Source organism: Rhinolophus ferrumequinum, chromosome 12, assembly GCF_004115265.2.
Source record: "Rhinolophus ferrumequinum isolate MPI-CBG mRhiFer1 chromosome 12, mRhiFer1_v1.p, whole genome shotgun sequence".
Lineage (NCBI taxonomy): Eukaryota > Metazoa > Chordata > Mammalia > Chiroptera > Rhinolophidae > Rhinolophus > Rhinolophus ferrumequinum.
In genome coordinates, this window is record NC_046295.1 from 77,571,454 (window position 1) to 77,584,617 (window position 13,164).

The window sequence follows — 13,164 nt, forward strand, 5'->3', positions numbered from 1 at the left end:
CGCCGCGTTCGCGCCTGACGGTGACGTCACTTCCGGGGCGGAGGAGGCTGAGTGGTGCAGTGAGGGACAAACAAAAGGAGGCGCCGGAGGGGCGCAGTGGCCGGCGGCGGGACGAGCGGCAGGGGTCGAGGGGCTGCCTGCTGGGCGGCCCGGCGTGGCTGGCCCTGGTGAGTAGGTGGGATGGAGAAAGGGGCGCGAGCTGTCACCTCTCAGAACCCACTCCTTCACGCCCCTGCCAGCTGCCGGGTCCCGGGCGCCCCGAGCAGCTTCGGCTCTGTCTGCTGGGGCCGGCTCCTTGGGGCCTCCCGCCGCAGTTCAGTTCTGTCTACGTCGGGGCTCCCTCCTTCCCCGGGTCTTCTGGACCGCACCCTCTCCCTGGTGCCGCGGCGCGCGAGCCCCCCTCCCAGGCACCCCGAGCCTCCCTGCGCTCTACATACCGGGAGTTTCCGCCTCGGTTCCCCCAGGTCCCCTTGTCACCCCCTGGGTTCCCCCAGATCGTCAGCACTCCCCACACACACACCCCCGCTTCGTAGAGGTTCCACCTCTGGGCTCTCTTCTTGCCAGATCGTTATCGTTTTCAAAGGTCCCCCTGCTCCCTTCTCCATGGTTGCCCGACCCCCTCCTCTCCCGTTGGACCCCTCCCTCTTCTTGATCCGGCGGGAACAGTGCCCCGACTTGAGGGCAGGATCCCTAGCTGGGCTCTTGGTGTCTGTCTAGGCTGGGGTTCCTGGGAAGACCGGTCCGGGGTCTGGGGCCCGTGTCTTGTGCATCCAGATAGGCCTGAGGGCCAGCTCTGATTAGGTCCGGGCTGGTCCCGCTATCGGTGAGCGGAGATCTTGCGGAGTTGGCTCCCAGACTGAAGGAGCATAGCCCGGGTCCTTAGGGTTCACGATGATTCTGCTCCTTTTGTTGATTGCTTTTTCCTTGGTCCGGACTGGAGTGAACCAAGATTGGCCTGGTTCTCAGCTGATGCAACTGCTGCCTTTTTTGGAAAGGAGAGATGGTTGGGGGGTGTCCTGCAGCCTCTTCCTGGTGGGGACTTGGCTGAAAGGGTGGAGCGGGCATTCCCCTTACTTACCTCTTCCCCCGCCCTACCAGGAAACCTCTTGAGGATGAGGTGTGAGGATGAGGAGGGAGAGAGCTTGGTAAGGAAAAGGGAATTTGGGCCTAAATTGTGGAGGAGGGATTTGGGGGAGCTGAAAGCCTCTTGAGCGCTTCTCCCACTTTTCCGTTAGGAGTCCCTGTCCCCCCGGCCAAACTGTATCCTGCCATCTGAGCAAACATACTGGCCGACAGACTGGAGGCAGGAGAGGTTAGGTCTGCTCTTGGTGAGACTTCCTGTGAAGGGGGTGGAAAAGTGGGAGTTTATTCCGAGGGACTGGTCAGTGCCCGTGGCGTTGCCTTCATGAAGGTCAGCTCTTCCTCTGGCTCACCAGGGAGGCAAGGAGAGGTGACATGCTGGGGCCCTGGCTTTCGGAGAGAACCTGGGGGCATGAATGCCATAGGCTCTACCTCCCTGTCTTCCCGGTTGTAGAGATTCTTTGGGGTTTGGGCCAGTGCCCTTCTGCTCTCCCAGGGCGGTGGGACACAGAGCAGGGGCCCAAGACATGTTTGTGACTTCCTCCCGGAAACCAACCAGATACTTTTGTTCTCCATCCCTGGGGCACACCCACTAGGAAGCAGTTTCCTCTGCAAACTTTGAGTGGCTTTGCTAGAAAGTGGGGGCTCCGGAGGGTTTCCCCAGTCAGTCAGAACTCGAGGAGGTGGCTGGGTCTTGGGTGGCTGCCGGCCTGGTCTGGACCTCACCGGTAGGAGTTGGAGGAAAGGAATCAGCCTGATTGCTGACGCCTTCTCCTGAGAGTGGCGTTGATTCTAGGTGTTTGCTTGGGGACACTGAGGTACAGATAAATGGTCTGAGACCTCACGAGGAGTCAGGGGGGATGGACGTGGGACGCTAGAGCCCAGCACACCATCTCCTCATCCTTTGACTCATTCATTCATTCGTTCATTCATTCTTTCATTCAGCCATCCTTTAGTAAGTACCTGGTCTGGTCGAGAAATGGTGCTAGGAGAACACAATCCCTGGCCTGGCCTCCTCTGAGCTGCAGTCTCAGAGGAGAGGCAGACAGGAAAACATTGATACAGCTGAATGATAGAAGTATTACAGAGGAAAGCGGTATTAGCTCTGGGTGAACATGTAGGGGGTAGTCACTGTGTGTTTCCTGGAAGAGGAAGAACTAGAAGGATCAGTGACAGGGAGTCCAGAGGCCCGAATTCTGGTCCTGGCTCTGCCACAGGCAAGTGACTGGACTGCCCAGTGGGTACCCCCATCCTGCCGAGGGGGGCGGGGCGGGGTAGAGGCTGGCTTAGATAATGACAGACGAGGTGCTTTTCTGCCTAGTTGCCATCACCCCGGGTGGGATTGATGAGTTGTTGTCTCCCTGGGAGGCGAGAGGCCGTCTTCTGATCCTTCCCTCCCAGCACAGTGCCTAACCCTGAGTTAAGTGCTCAGTGGCCTAAGTGGTTGGAAGGCGCCACAGTCCCTCCTAGAACCGTCCAAGTCCCTTTGTCCCTTTGTCTGCCTGCACTCCCCCCCCCCCCCCCCCCGGCACCCCACCCCCCCACACCTTCCTGCTAACTCCTGCTTAGCCTTCCATGTGGCTGGGCCACATGCCCTGCTCCTGGCTGATTTCAATGCTTCCCCCTACCCCTGTTCTAGTCTGATCACGCTTCTCTCCCCACCCTGCTAACTTTTCTTGTTCACGCTTGTGAACAGCTCTGAGCAGAGCGCTGACATGTAGGAGATGCTCACTAAATGCTTCTTGACTAATAAATGACGGTCAGGTTTTGTGTTGGATTTGAAGTCCTGTGTGTGGGCTGAGGATTTGTCTTGGCCTGCTCACCCGCTATAGTGTTTCTCTCTCCACTTCCCACCTGCAGACCTGGCTCTAGCCAGGCTGAACCACTCAGCATTCTCTAGATGTCATGTTCTGTCCCCTCCAGGCAAACATGTGCTGTTTCTTCTGCCTGGAATGCTCTTTCTCCATCTCCTACTCCCTCAGCAGTCAACTCAGGCCACACCTTTTCCAGAACTCCTTCCCTGACCCCACCGGTGTTTGTTCTGTGTTCCCATAGCATTTGGGCTCCCCCCAGCAGTGTCCCGGGCTCTCAAGAGCCAATTGTGACTGTTGACTTGGCATCTCCCCCGTAGATTGTTTGATTCTCTCTTGTCACCCCAGAGCCCAGCTGAGGTCTGGCACCGAGCAGGCACTCAGAAAATGTTGGCAGCACAGCAGGTAACTCTGCTAGTCACACACATCCCTGCTGACAGTAGCTCTTGCTTTCTCTTAGGGAGGCAGCTTCCATGGCGCGAAAGGAATGCCAGAACCCTGCCCAGAGAGACGTGGGCCAGCCTCAGCACCGACAGCCAACGCGCAGATAGCAGAGCCGTCCACGGGGTAAGGACTGGGCCAGCGTGGGCCTCCACTTGGGGGCCTTGCCCAGCTTGGAGAGCAAAGGCTGGTATGTCCGTCTCTACAGTCCTTTGCTCTTCTCACTGTAGGCCCATGGCAGAGGTGGCAGGTCCTAGGGCAGAGGTGGCAGGAGATAGAATTCTTCCTGCTTCTCCCGACTCTGGCCAGCTGAGTCGTATGTGGTTCCGGTGCTCTTCAAATGCCAATGTTAAGTTTCCTTGCCAGCCTCTGTTTTATCTCCTGCAGCCCAGATCTTGTCAGTCTGGGTTGTTTTGAATGCTGTCTCGTGACCGCATATCCCAAGGTGTGTTCCATAGAACACCAGTTTCTTTGGTCACAGGGGGAAACAACTTCTTCTTCTTGCTGCAGGACTTCTCAGAGCCTTGAGTGCATTGAAAAGAACATGAGTCTCTGAGAGGGAGCTAGCAAGTCGTGTTTCTTCACACTCATTTGATCACGGGGATGGACCTCTGGAGATGGGGCTTCCTTGGCCTACATTTTGGAAAACAGTTTCCCAAAGCAGGAGAGTGCACTGGTGAGGACTGACATGTTGTAGTCACACCTGGGGTTGAGTTCTAGCTGTCGCGTGCTCCATGAGTGACCGTGGACCAGTCACTGTACCTCTCTGAGCCTCAGCTTCCTCATCAATAAAAAGGGGGTAATATGAGCACCTTACCTCCCTTTCAAGTATTTTGAAGAGTTAATGTGTTGACATAGGGAAGGCACTTAGAGTGTGTGTCCCAGACGTGTTCCCTAGTCACAGCAGGTGCATGTACAGACTGCTTTATAATTTGTGAAACACACCTTTATCAGTGACCTCCTTTGATCATTTGAGGAAGCTCAGGCAGTGGCCTTTATCCCCCGTTTATAGATGTGAAAACTAAGTCTCAGAGGAAGGAAGCAACTTCCCGAGACGCATCAGGAAGGAAGACAGGGACATGCGACTTCAATCTGATCCTGGAATCCTGGGCCTGTGCTCTGTGCCCAAGGCCTTCCTGCACCCACTTCCCACCCCAGCTTTTTGTTAAGGAAGGCCTGGCCCTCCCCAGCCTGGATGTTAAAAGAAATAATAATAATAATGATAATAATAATAATTATCATTATTATTATTGTAGTCGCTAACATAGTTGCATGTTCATTATGTTTTTATAATGTTTTGGTTTTAATGTCATACAGAAAGTGAAAGTCTCCCATGATCCGCATCTCCAGAGGTGTGAATGGGGAGGTGTATGTTATTCCACATGTATTACCATTTGCTTATTTATCCACAATCAGGTCCCGTTACAGCTGCTGGTTCACAGCTTGCTGTTGCTTCATTTAACGGTTTCCCCTGGACCGCTCTCCCAGGCGAAGGGAGGTCTGTGAGTCTGGGTCTGGTCAGAAAGTCCCGACACTCTCCTGGTTCTCCGAACCCCACTGCTCCCCTCCCTCACTGTGCTGGAGTTTTTAAGCAGAGGGAGGTGGGAAATGCCTGGTGTGTGATTTTGTTGACTCTCTTGTTTATTGGGACAAGGTCAGCAGATCTGGGCCCTGCCCTGTAGGAGTTTCCTGTTGGTTTTGAGGAACTCTGTCCCGCAGAGAGAGGCCCGCGCTGCAGTGTCTCTGGCCAGCAGCGAGCAGGAAGCCGCAGGTCCCACTTATCTGCGGTCAGAATTCCTTCTCTGTGCTGGGCGCGTGGTGGGAACCGCATGGGCCGGCCTGAGAGTTTGGTCTCCAGGTTTCGGCTCCCTGTCTGCCTGAGGCAGGGGACACACATGAGTCGTTGCGTTTGCCGGAGTCTGGCCCTGACTTGGTTTACCCTGGCAGTTCCTGAGGGAAGCCTCGGTCTTGATCCCCTGGGGATGCTCCTTTCAGGTTTTAGCCTTGAGGGTGGGCAGGTGAGAAGAAGGTGAGGCGCTACCCTGTGACCTGGGTCTGAAGACGCTCTTTCAGGGCACAAGCGACCTCAGGGTGGGTTTTGGCAGGAAGGGATTTGGGCCTGGTGACCTGGTTTTGTGGAGCTGGGAGAGGGGTTCGGTAGGATCAAGCTGGGGGTGAGGTCTGTGCCCGAGATGTCTCCCTCACCTGGCAGGATTCGCAGTTCACTGGCCTGAACCCCCCTCTGCCTTGTGTTTCCCTCACACCCTTTCCCTGGAGTCTCTTTCCTTCTCGCAGAGACACTTCTGGCCACGACCCCCAGGAGGTGGCCTCTCCGCCTTCTCCCTCCTTCCAGCCGCAGAGCCTTCAGGTCCCGTGGTCATCTTCAGTGGCCGCGGTCTGAGCGCTAGGTAGTGTGCCAGCTCACGACATACATTTGCCACCTTCCCTGTCACCTATGTGAGGTAGTCGCACCATTTTACAGGCCAGGAGACCAAGGCTCAGTGAGATGGGGGCTCTTGCCCAAAGTTGTACAACTTAGTGGCAAAGGCAGGACTCGAACCCAGGTCTGTTTGCCTTGGCAGTTCGCCTGTGCTTTTACCCCACCTCCCACTTTTCTGTTTCTCTAGGTTCGCGCTCTTGAGGGTACTTCAGAGTCGCCCAGGAGCTTGTTTAAAATGCTGTTTCCCCTGGGCCCACTACCACAAACCTGCAGTCAGAGCCTTGGGGCTGGGCCCAGGACTCTGCACCTCAGAGAAGCTCCCCAGGCTGGTGGTCTGCAGGCCACACCAGGAAACACGGACCAGGGTGACTCTTTCAGCCCTGGTCCCCAGGTCTGGTGACGGAGTCCCTCTGCCACGAGCATTGATGCCCTTGGTATAGATGCCAGCTGAGCTCCCCTCAGGAAGGATTTTAGTGACCTCCCAGTGTGTGTGCAGGGGGCGGGCTGCAGGAAAGGCATTTAACCTTCCCTCATCAAGGATGTGTGGGGCTGAGGTTTCTGGAGTAGCTTTTACTCCCAGCCACAAACAGCCCCTGCTGTCTCTCCCGATGCGTTTCTAGTGCATCTCGTAGCAAGTTCTACATTTAAACATCTCTTGAGGGCTTAAAAACCTCAAAATTAAATAGATGGTTGCAATGTAGCCTCATGCCTGGAGCAGTGTTCCGCCGGAGTAAAAGTGGCTGTAAAATTCCACGGCTCTCACTTGCCACCTGGACATTCTCGAGGCACTGCTGCCAAACTCACGCCCTCTGAAGTCGGTGTGCTGGCAGATGCGCTGACCAGGGCCGGGGCGGGGCGGCGCGGCATGGGAATCCTCTACGCACAACTCCCAGCTGGTGTCCTGGGTCAGCATCCCCGGCAGCACCCTGCTCCAGGCCAGAGAGCTGGGCCCCTGGCATCTCCCCTGCAGCCGGGCCCCCTCACTCCCAGTCCCCTAGGATCTCAGCAGAAGATGTGTCTGCAGCCTCCCTTGGGTGGTCCCGCCCACATTTTGTAACCTGTCCAGGAAGGCAGTGCTAGTATTCATAGCAGATTAAGACTGTCTCTAAGGCCCCTCTGCCTCCACAGGCCCAGACCAGACACCTGGCTTCTGGGCCCAAACCCAGAGCTGGGCTCCCTTCCAAAGTTTCCTTAAAGCTGTACTCGAGAGACCAGAGGCATTTGAGTATGGCCTGCCTATGGTTACCTGCAGCACCCTGGTTTCCCAGGCCCCCTCAGGGAAAGGGGAAGCATCTCCAGGGGTCTGGGTGCCAGGGTGGGCCCAGAGGACCTGCTTGCCTTTGAGGCAGATTAGCACAATGGAAAGTTAGATCCGGGGTGATCTTTCCCGCCATCTAGCTTTGTGGCCTTGGGCAGGTCACTTAACCTTTCTGGGCCTCATACCCATACAGGGACTGGTAATACCGACTATAGTAATAACAGCAGCTAACATTACAGAGTCTCACTACATGGGAGGCACTGGGCCAAAAGTTTCTATGGACTGCTTCCTTCATTCCTCACCACCACCCAATCAGGAATAGACTCGTCAGCCCATTTTACAGATGAGGAAACCAGAGCCCTGGGACGTGAAGTGACTTTCCTGAGGCCACAGACTGGAGCCACCTTATTGCTTTGCGTGGAGATTGGGAGCTGAGGCACAGGAAACGGTGCAGTGTCAGTAACCAGCAGCTCTAACACCAGCCTGGTGGGGTGCGGGAAGCCCTCACCTCCAGCTTGGCCTTGAGCTCCTGTGTGCCGGCTCACAGTGGGGAAGTCCCCCACCTGTCACCCTTTACCCCAGAAGGCAGGCCCTGCCCTTGCGAGTCTGCAGGAGGGTGAGCCTATAGGGGCGGCCCAGCCCCAACGTGAGAGCAGTTTGGAACTGAAACTGGTGCCCCACCCCCGCTGGCCCGAACTGGCTCCCCTCTTCCTTTCCCCAGGAAGTGAGGGTGTGCCTTCTACACAGGGAGAGTGCCAAGCTAGGCAGCACCCCCAGCTCCCAGCCGCTGACTCATTCCTGTTGGGTGTGGGGGCCTAGAGGGCAGTGCCCTGCGCTTGGGTGTGTGGGGGCTGTGTGCACCCGATGACGAGGTCACCTCCTCCGCCCTCTGGCTCTGGGACCAGAAGAGGCCTGGGGGTGCTGACCAAGGAGCAGATTCGCAGGCCCAGAGCCTTCCAGGGACAGGGCCAGTGACCCAGTGTCTTCTTGGGGCCTCTTGGGAATGACCCTGCCCCATTCTCTGGGAGAGTGTTGGAGGGACCGCCTTCCCCACAGTGGTGGGGGAGGGCAGCTGGCCTCCCACGTCCCCTCCTCCTGGGAAGTTTTCCCAGCGTCTCTGTTTGGCCTTCAACAAAAGGCTCTCTGTGCCCTGTTTACCCACTGCTTTGCCTGCTGCCACTGCTCAGGTGTGGAAGCCAAATCTCTGTAGGCCGTAGTGGGGGCTGGAGTGTGTTGGGTGGTCTCCCTCCGGGACTGAGGGGCCAGTGTGTCATTTCCTTGACCCCTTTTCTGTCTGTAAGAAGCATCAGAAGGAAATCAACAACAGGAACCAGGCTTCACACCTGAGGGGTGGTTCAGTGAACAGAACGCTGACTATCCACCCCCATCCTTTCCTGGGGTCCTGAGCTGGGAGGTGCTCCAGAAGTTCACGCTCGGGGAGTTCTGGGAGGTTCTGGGGGCCTGGTCTGTGTTATAGGTGTTTGTGCTTGCGGCTCAGCCCTCACCTGGGTGTCTTCCCCTCCCCCAAATTCTCAGAGGGTTTTCTGCCCTGGCAGCTGGGTTGTGGTAAGTAGAGGGTGCCTTCCTCTATGCCAGACACAATATACATTGTCTTATGTTTAATTCTCACCATAAGCCTCTGAGATAGGTATCGTCATAGTCCCCTTTTACATGAGGAAACTGAGGCTCAGAGAGGAAGTCATTGGTGCGTGAGCTCACCCACTGAGGTGTTGCGACCCTGCAGTGAGGACGCCGCCCTGCTCCCTGGGTAGCGCAGGCAGGAGTGGGCCACTCTTTTTCCAACACAGTAGATGGCAGGTTCTTCTTGTAAAGTCTTTTAAAATTCTTAGAAACCTCACAGGGAGGAAGACCTTTTGGGTTTTTCTCAAGTATTTTTTTTCCAACTTATAAAAGTACCAAATTTAAACCCTAGAAGATGGGTTAAGTCATTCACATTGTTATGCAACAATCAGCTCCATCCATCTCCAGAACTCTTCTCAGCTTCTCAAACTGAAACTCTGTCCCCATTAAACACTTACCTCCTCATTATTCCCTCCCTCAACCCCCGGCACCACCATTCTACTTCCTGTCTCGATGAACTTGACTCTTCTCGGGACCTCTGATCAGTGGAATCCTACGGCATTTGCCCTTTTGCAGATCATGTGTTTTATATACTGGTCAACATCTCTTTTTCTATGTTTTTTTTGCATTTTTTTATTACTTAATATTGCGTGGCCATCTTTTGGGTCACTATACAGATCTATAAGATAGGTGGCGTTGTTCTTATTTTAAAGTTGCAAAAACAGAGGCTGGGGCTAAAAACGGGCTAAATAATTTGCTTAGGGTCATGGAACTATTTCATGCTAGGGCTGGACTTGAACCTGTGTCTCCCTAACTCCAAAGCTCTTGTTCTCTGCACTCTCTGAGATCTGCCTGCCGCCAAGGGGAGGCTGGGGCCCTCTGGGGTGCTTCGCTGACTCCCCAGTCCTGCAGCAGGAACCTGGGCGCGCTTCTCCCCACCTGTGTGTGCTACTCCCTACCCACTTCTGCATCTGGGGTGGGGGGCAGGTTCAGGAAGGGATGATGCTGCGTCTGCAGGAGCCTCAGAGACCACACAGGTGCTGCCGTGCCCTGAGGAGCAGGCCAGTGGGAAGGAGCCAAACCTGCTGCCCTGGCAACCGGTCCAGTAGCTGCTCCTCCAGCTGATTGTGGCAGGTGTGTGCGGACCAGAGCGAGGGCCAGGCAGGAGGGGTAGAAACGGTACATTGCGTATGAAATATTTCCATTTAAGCACACAGAAAAGTATAAAACTAGAACAAACATCTTTTATCCAGGACTCAGCTTTGTCAGAACTTAATTTTTGCAATAATTGCTTCAGATTCCCTCCCTCCCTCCCTCCCTCCCTCCTTCCCTCCCTCCGTCTCTCTCTCCCTCTCTCTCTCATGCTGTCATTATTTCAGGCACAATTGAACCTCTTTCCCCAATCCCATTTTCTTCCCCCTCTAGGTGAAATTATTACTTGATTTTCGGGCTCCCCATGCAGGTTTTTAGACCTTCACTACACTTGGATATATACGTTATGTGATGTGTGTGTTATGCTGTAGCTGGTTTTTGGCTCAACATTGTTTTTGAGGTCTAGCCACGTTACTCATGTAGCCGTAGTTCACTCACTTCCATTGCTTTGCATTCCGTTGTATAATTAGAGCAGTTTATCCTCCCCCTCATGGACGTTTAGGTTGTTGCTGAATTTCTGTTATCCTGTCGGTGGCTTCACATGTATGTGTAAAGCAACTCTCCAAGATCTGTAACTCGGGAGAGAAATTGCTGGGTTGTGGGACCTGTGTACCCTCACCCTGTCTCTGGGAATTCAATATTTTTGCCAATCGCAGGGGACTGAAATGGCATCTGATTGTTTTAATTTGCATTCCTTGATTAGTCATGAGGTTAAGAATTACTTCATACATTCATTTTCATTTGCGTTTTTTCTTCCTATTCATATATTTGGCCTTTTTTTTTTTTCCTACTAGATTGTCTTTTTCTTATGTTTGTAGGTGTTCTGCATTTGTTCTGGATATTAAACCTTTTTGGTAGTTCTACACATTACAAATATCTCCTCCAAGTGGTGGGCTCTTTTCACTTGTTTCTTATCATAGCCTTTGATGTGCATACATTGGAACTTTAATGTGATCAATATATCAATCATTTCCTATAAGGGTTTGTACTTTTTGTGATAAGACATGCTTCTCTATCTTAAAGACAGTAAGCAGGGGGCGCAGCCCACCATCCCATGCGGGAATTGAACTGGCAGCCTTGTTGTTAAGAGCTGGCAGCTCTAACCAACTGAGCCATCTGGCCGCCCCACCAGCAGCTCAGCGGAGGCAGCTTGTTTTCTTCAATCTAGTTGTGGAGGGCGCAGCTCACTGGCCCATGTGGGAATCAAACCAGCAACCCTGCTGTTCAGAGCTCACGCTCTAACCAACTGAGACATCCGGCCGCCCTAAAATCTTTTTTTCTTGATTACATAAATGACATATGCTTATAATAGAGGTAAATTTGGGGTGAACAAGATTATAAACAGCTGTCTAATCTCACTACCAAGGTTGTTTGAACATATATGAAAACTTACTGAGGAACGGTTACTATATCACAGTTTTGTTACCTACTTTTTACATTTAACATACTCTGGAGATGTCAAGTCCTCAAGTGCTTTGCTCTGACGTGTTTTCATTGTTTCCTAGCATTCCATCACCTGATCATTTGATAGGTACTTCTCCCGTCACTTGTTGCCAATTTTCCTGGGGTATAAATAAGATTGTGATGAACATTCCTGTAACCAAATCTTGGTTCTAGAGTTTTTCCCAATCAGTTGCGTCCTTTCTCCCACCATGTCCCCTTCCCAGGCTCAGCCCAGTTCAACAGACCTTTACTCCCTGCTCTGTATTCCAGGCTCTGCACAAGGGACCAGACGAGCACTGCTGTCCTGCGGGGCTCCCAGCCTCCTCACCCGATCCCTCTGTGGTCTCTTGCCCTCTGCTTCCGGGCTTTACCAGGTGCAGACAGGGTCTCCCACCTCGAAGGTGGGTGTTGACCCCTGACCTCTAGGAGGGCACTGTCTCCAGCTTAAAGTGATGCATGTGTTCTGGAAGAAGGACAATTAGCTGGACCAGAGCTCAGGTCCAGCAGGGCACATTGCCTTTTGGTCTTTTCTCTGCCGCCCTGATTTCAACCCTTAATCTTTGTCCTCTATTCAGGATCCTCTCCAGATTCTCCATCTCTTGGGGCAGAGGCCTGACCTAAGCCAGCTCCCTTGTTCCCTCCTGAAATTACCTTCCTAAAGCTGCAAAAGAACACCAAATCCCCACACCCAAGGGCCAAGTTTTTCCTTTTTTTAGGCTACATTTATTTTAAATTCTGTACTGTTTTTCAACTGCAAAGATAATGCATGCTGGTAAAAATTGCAGTTTCCTTCCATTCTGCCTCCCGTTCCCACTCTAAGAGGGAACGCTTCCCACGGTGCAGGGCATGTTGATCAAGGGTTTGTCTTTATTTATTATGCTGGATCTCGTTTTCTTCCAAAACGGCACGATGTGCAGAACTACTCCGTTCTGCTGAAAAGCCCCTGTGGCACTCTAGTGCCTTCTTTAATGTACCAGGATGTGCTATGGTGTGCCTACTGTGTGCTGGGCCTTGCCTAACTCTCTCTGCCAGGGGTCTGCAAGCCTACGGACAGTTTTCCTTCTTCGATTTCCTTTCTTCGTGCTCTGTTTCTGTGCACTTTCATTCATTCATCGTGAGTCTGCTGGAGTCAGGATTGCCCTGGAGGGCCAGGCCCGAGCCTGTTCTAGCCCCATTTCACAGATGAGGGAACTAAGGTTCAGACAGGATAAGTCACCTGCCCAACGTCTGCACTCCTGAGTGGCAGTGCCCAGAATGGCCCCAGTGTCCCTCCACCTCTATACTTGCTCTCCACCTGCCCAGGGTCCCCCCTAGGCGGTTTGGGGAACCTCATTTCTATGACTTGTTGATAGAACTTGCCAGGGCTTCTGTAACCATCCCCAATTTATGGATGGGGAAAGCAAGGTGCCCAGAGGGCAGGAGTCCTGGCTGCCCCGCCTCCCGGCCGCACCCTCCGGCCCATGCCCTTCGCTGTGCCCACTCCAGGCTTATCTTGCTCTGAGGTCTCTTAAGACCCTCAGAATTTATCGAGCACCTACTGTATACTGAAGACTCCTGTCCCCAAGGAGCATCTGGTCTGTCTCAGGTGACGAGGAGGGCAAGGAGAATTGACACCAGACCAACCGACCGCCCGCCCCACTCTGCACTCAGCCACAGTCTACACTAAGCGCGCTATAAAAGCGTGAAATTCCTCGGACTCTTCCCAGCAGCCCGGGGAGGTGTCCTGCGCATTGTGCTTGTACAGAGGCTGCGGCCGAAAGCCTGTGGTGAGCCTGCCCAAGGTCACCTGCCTGAAGCTCTTCCCAGCAGGCCTTTGGCGTATGTCTCTCCTGCTATGGCCACAGCTGCCCCTGCCTGCACACCGGGTCGAGTCTCTCCCAACCTTCCCCACTTGCTCACACTGGTCCGAGAGACCCCTGAAGTGGGGGACACACCTTGGTCACTTTTATTGCCCCCAC

General features: G+C 53.8%; 1 protein-coding gene across 2 annotated transcripts in view; it reads left to right on the forward strand.

Annotated features, from left to right (window-relative positions):
• The first annotated feature begins 29 nt into the window (after positions 1-29).
• The window catches only part of LRRC8A (leucine rich repeat containing 8 VRAC subunit A), a 24,353-nt gene continuing 11,218 nt past the window's right edge, over positions 30-13,164 (forward strand). Inside the window, exons 1-2 of one of the 2 annotated variants that reach the window (XM_033122817.1) lie at positions 30-167; positions 3,352-3,522. The gene's annotated coding sequence lies outside the window, so the exon portion shown is untranslated. The remainder of the gene's footprint in view (positions 168-3,351; positions 3,523-13,164) is intronic. The other variant, XM_033122816.1, reaches the window with a different exon arrangement.